Here is a 5,648-nt window from a genome sequence, read left to right as displayed (position 1 = left end):
AACCGAGGAAGTGATGCAGAGATTAACCAAACCCTACAGGCAGCTGGCAATATTATTTCGATGTATGCAGAAGAAAGGGGCTTAGAATGTTCGCCCGAAAAATCTGAAATATTCATATATAACGATAAGGCTCTGAGGAACAAACCACCCTCGGAAATTCAGATTTCTGTAGGAGGAAAGAAGGTGCCCAAAGTGGACACAATCAGAATCCTAGGCCTTTATATGCAATCAAATGGAAAAAACATGACAACCATCAAAAAGCTTGAGAGCCACGTGATGCAGACCCTCAATCTCATCAAACGTGTCTCGAGCAAAAGAGGCGGTCTTAAAGAAAAAAACCTACTTAGGCTCATACAAGCTTTCATAATAAGTAGAGTCAGCTACGCTACGCCGTACCTAAATCTCAAAGCAGCAGAGAGGAACAAGATCGACGCTCTCATAAGGAAGTGCGTCAAGAAAGCTCTAGGCCTGCCCATGTGCACATCCTCGGAAAAACTCCTATCACTGGGCATACATAACACGCTTACAGAGCTTGCAGAAGCAGTCTATACATCACAGCTAGAGAGACTCAGCATAACACATGCCGGAAGAGCCACACTAGCCAAAGTCGGACTCAAAACAGATAGGGGAGCTAGACAGAGGGAGGATATCGACATGGAGATTAGGAGCAATCTCAGGATTCCCCCCTTACCCAAGAACATGCACCCAGAAATAAACAAGGAAAGAAGACAAAAACGGGCACAGGTGATAGACCGCATCTACGGTGACAAGCCTGAGGAGGAGGTCGCCTACGTAGACGCAGCGGGTGATATACATAGTCAGTACACGACCGTCGCGGTAGTGAACGGAGCGGGTAGCCTCATTACGGCCGCAACCGTCTTAGGGACAAACACTGAGACGGCGGAGGAGGTCGCAATAGCACTAGCTTGCGTCGGTTCCAAAGCTAAATACGTCATAAGCGACAGCAAAGCTGCAGTCCAAAATTTTAGTAGAGGGAGAGTCTCTCCCCTCGCTGCCAAAATTTTAAGACAAGCGACATTGAATAGAACAATCAATATAATCTGGACCCCCGCGCACGAATATGTCCGTGGCAACGAGGCGGCCCACGAGGTGGCTCGAGATCTCTACCACCGAGCTGCACACGACGGTCCACCGCTCGTAGATCACGGGAGAGAAGGGCGACTAATTTCCTGTCAGGAAGTTACAGAATATTATAGACAACATCGCAGGTACTTTCCCCCGCCTAGCATAACACTCAACAATCAACAGGCGGTGGCGTGGAGGCGTCTACAAACAGATGTCTACCCACACCCAATTCTATGCAAACATTTAATTCCTGAAATAGAAGACGATAAATGCAAGAAGTGCGGAGCGAGAGGGTCCCTCGACCACATAATATGGGAGTGTAGCCAATCCCCAGGCAGGGCGAAGAACATTAATAGTAGAGACGCCTGGGAGACCTTGCTCCGGAGCTCGGACCCTGAGCTCCAGCTCACCGCCGTCCGACTGGCTGAAGAGGCCGCCGGGATACAAGAGATCCCGGCCAGCATCTGACGCGACTACCCCATGCGGCCGGATCTCTCCTGATCCTCCTCCCTCAACTGAGGGTATGGGACAGGGGAGGTCTGGGTGAGGTAGTCTCATTCTGTTGGACAATAAATGTTTTTCACTCACTCACTCGTTCACTCCCACTTTCCTCCCTTCCCGTTTCGGCGAGGATTAGGTGTCCACCGACAAATGAGAGACTGATACATTTCCTTTCCTCAAAAACCAATTTACCGACGAGCAAGGCCGAACGGGCGATGGCTTTCTATAGACTCCCTAGCAGCGTTGCAAGACGCTGCCGCGTTTCTCTCTTAGAGCTCCCGTTGCCGGCAGTGTAGTGACGTCAAGCCGAGCTTCAGAGCCAACATCCGGGCACTGAATTGCACTCTTCCGGGCACTGAAACAAGAGCATCCGGGCACCGTACGAGATTCAACGAGACATTCTAAGCCCTCCTACAGGACCGGCATACAAGCGCCGGTAGCTTCGCGCCGAACGGGTGGTGACGTTCCTCCCTTCCTGTACGGTGCGGTTCGGGTGTCCACCGATATGGCAGAGAATTACTGCGTAATTTCCTTTCCTCAAAAAGCGTCGTGTTCAAAGAGCAAGGCATCGCGCTGAACGGGTGGTGCCGTTCCGTCGACTGCCTGGCAGAGCTACAACACGCTGTCGTGTTCCACTCCTAAAGGCGAAGCTTGAGCGTCATTAATTAGCAGTTAATTAGTATTTAGGCATTAATTAGTAATTAGTCCCTAATCAGTAATTTGTCATTACTTTGTCATCAATTATGTGTGACGTAATCCAATGGGGACGTCACGAGTGTCACATAGGCAAAGTGGTAAAAATAACGGAGGAATGAAAACAACGATTACAAAGATGAAATGCAAACAGAAATCGGATACAGCTGACGAGGCAGGGCGGAAGAGATTCCCCGGACACTCACAGGAAACGATTGCGTCGACATGGACCAGCGCACAGTATGTGTGGTGTGTTGAACACTAGACCCATTTCAAGACTTTGACTACAACCTCTACAACCAACGTGTTACGTACGGCTGTAAACATTTCATGCTGACTCTACTCTCGGTTACGGGAGAGGCAGAGATATTTTTTTCAGTTCTTTAATCTCAACTTCATGACGTGTCGATTAAGCCAAGATCTTATCATATTTTTCGAGAAGAAGCTGTACACCTAATTTATGTTTTCTTCTGTATTTTTTAGGCCAAGGATCGCAGAGCGCTTTCGCAGAATGTCCGACAAAATTAGGACAACATAGACATACTGTCATTAGCTTTCTCAGGCATATCAATTTCAGAAGCAGAAGAGTCCGGCTGGAACTTGTCTTTCACCAAACTGAGGGATTTTCCCATAAAGCATGTTTGGCATCGCCATCAGTTTTTGTTCTTTCCTTCAATGTCAGGAATTGACCTGCTAGGACACCTGAACATTTGCCATATGACAAACTAATTTAAATTCATTACATCTCCGAAAGCGAGCATCAATATCTGAACGACATACCAAGCCCTGTGACCAATTTTCTTTCATGTTCACGGGTCTAATTTATTTGGCAGCAGCAAGGATTGCAACCGCTAAATATTGAATAGAGTCAATGAAGAAGACCAACCTGCAACTGTTCAGATGGGCGAATACATCAAGACCTGGCTACGGCCAAGAGTGCCTGCTAAAGGTTTCCTCCGATACATTAGGCGGCGATTCCGCCAAAGTGCTGCTGGCAGCGACGTGGAGGTACAGGATGAGCTGGTCGTTCATACGACGCTGCCGAAGTTGTGAAAGTTTTCTTATCGGCGTTGCTGACGCCCATAGATGTCCGCTTGCGCGCGCAGGCGCCGAGGCAATTCAAGTGGCAGAGTTTAGATGTATCGCTACAGCGAGATGCCAGTGTGATCCCGCTGCTGCCAAGAGCGCCTACTGCATAGTTCGCATGCATGGCTCGCATTAAAAAAAATTGGCCGGAGGTATAGCATCGCTGAGCACAAAATATTGTGCGGAAGCAGAGCTTTTTCAGGTCGACACCATCACAACAAACCTGAAAGCGCGATTCAGGTGTCCACTTACCCAGGGTGCCAGTTATGCACGTAATCATATTTTCATCGTCAACGCCAGAGTACCCAGTGGACGCCGGCGGCCGATGCTCCAGTGCCGCGTTTCTGCAGCACTGTTGTCAACGTCAGAGCACATTGCTCTAGTGCCTTGTTTCTGCCAAAACGTGGTCCACGCCAATGCATTCAACACAGACACCTCTGTCACTACCGCCACACCGCTCAAACAGCGAATACTATTTTGGTAGCACTATTAGTAGATACAGACGAAGATGTGCAATGCACAGCCGGAGAAAGTGTTGCACTCTGACACGAGGCGTGTTCGAATGCGGTGGTAGCCTAATGCACTCGCTCAATGGCCAGCTGAGCTGATCTGTTCACGCCGCCGCGGGTGCGAACCCCAGTTTCGGATATTTATTTGATTTATTCTTATTTCTCTCTTCCGCTTGGGACAAAACCGCAGACACCTCAAGATCTTGCAAATGGTTTACCCAACAGAATAGTGCTTTCGCACTAATACGTACCGAAAGCTTACCATATGAAAAGAGACATGCCGAAGAAGTTTATATTCGCAGGTAGTCGTCAGCCTGCAGTCACGGCAAGGTTTTTGATATAAGGGAGGCCGGTGTCATTCCAACATTCGAGTTACAAAGCCTGCCCTTCTTTTCTTTCCTCGTCCCCACAAATAATTCAACAACTCCACGGCACCGATATGAATCGTACTCGATGGGCGGCGTGTAAGGTCAATTACAGCTGGTCTTAGCTGTGTTCAGTTTAAAGGTTACAACGAACTTTTTTTGATAAGGCGCTGAAAGCAGTGACAGCAATCGCGAATGTCGTGGGAAGTTGCGCGTGATTACGACCGTTTTAGAAAAACTAGGCACCATCTTGAGTATGCGGCAGAAAAAAGATAAAGCACCGTGTCAGCGCCGGGCAACTAACAACAAAACGAAAATAAAGCTAAAACCATACAGCTAATAGCACCGCGACGGCTTCCCTTGAGTTCAGCCAGTGACACAACAAAGCGTAAACGAGTGCAAATATCTTCACCACCTGATGTTGTTTAACGTCCGCTGGTACCGCATAATTCATGGGCGTATCTGCATCTCTCCTTCCTCAAAGCGTGGCCGCCGTGATCAGGATTCAATCCCACGCCGTTGCAAGCAGTAGCCGAACGCCAAAGACACCGAGCCAACGCGACGCGTAATAACGAGCCATAAATACAATGTGCTTAGAGTGAAAACTAAATGAAAACAACAAAAATAACAGAAACAGCAGTGTTTGTTGACGCGCGTAATATGGCCTTGCCACTGAAACCGCCCAGGATAAGACGGTAACAAAGACGAAATGTATCCATTGTCTCTTTATAGAGGTCGGACTCTCTTACACAATACTCTTACACATGCAGACACGTAGGTAGAGTGTTGCGCTTGTATGGGACAGGAGAATTACTGGTATTGAGAAGCTCGGAACGGCCGGAGCAGGCTTTATTGCCACCAGCAGGGATGGCGTACGCCACGAAGACGATGATGGGAGAGGATGATGAATATAGACAAATGAAGATGAGGTTCGCGCACAATGCTTACACTATATGTGACACAGCCATTGCAGTTCACCTCATATTGCACCTCATATTTATTGAAAGAGCGTAGGGAAATGAAATGTGAGTGTGTGTATCTTACAGGGATAGGTGCGTTTCAGATTTGTGGTAAAACGTGTTGCTTTAAGAGTATGTCATCCTTTAAAACCTTTGGGCCAACATGCTCGCTATTCAGGATGGTATCGAGGTGGACTTTGGCTTCCCTCATTTCGAGCCAACCAAAATTGCCCCATGACCCACACTTTCCTTATTTAGTTCTGTTCTGGTTCATCTGCCTCATTTGGCAATGCTGCAAACTTTTTAAAGTTCATACTATCCAGTTGTGCTTCTTCCTCTTCTGTCTCAATCTAGCAGCTAATTTTTTTTTTAACTTCTGCTGCACCCATCCTGCGTTTCTATCCAAAGTTCACAGGTGGGAAGCACCGCGAGAGATGCGATAAAACAGA

Source organism: Amblyomma mixtum, chromosome 7, assembly GCF_055824585.1.
Source record: "Amblyomma mixtum isolate Tamu chromosome 7, ASM5582458v1, whole genome shotgun sequence".
Classification (NCBI taxonomy): Eukaryota; Metazoa; Arthropoda; class Arachnida; order Ixodida; family Ixodidae; genus Amblyomma; species Amblyomma mixtum.
Note: the sequence above shows the minus strand (reverse complement) of the source record.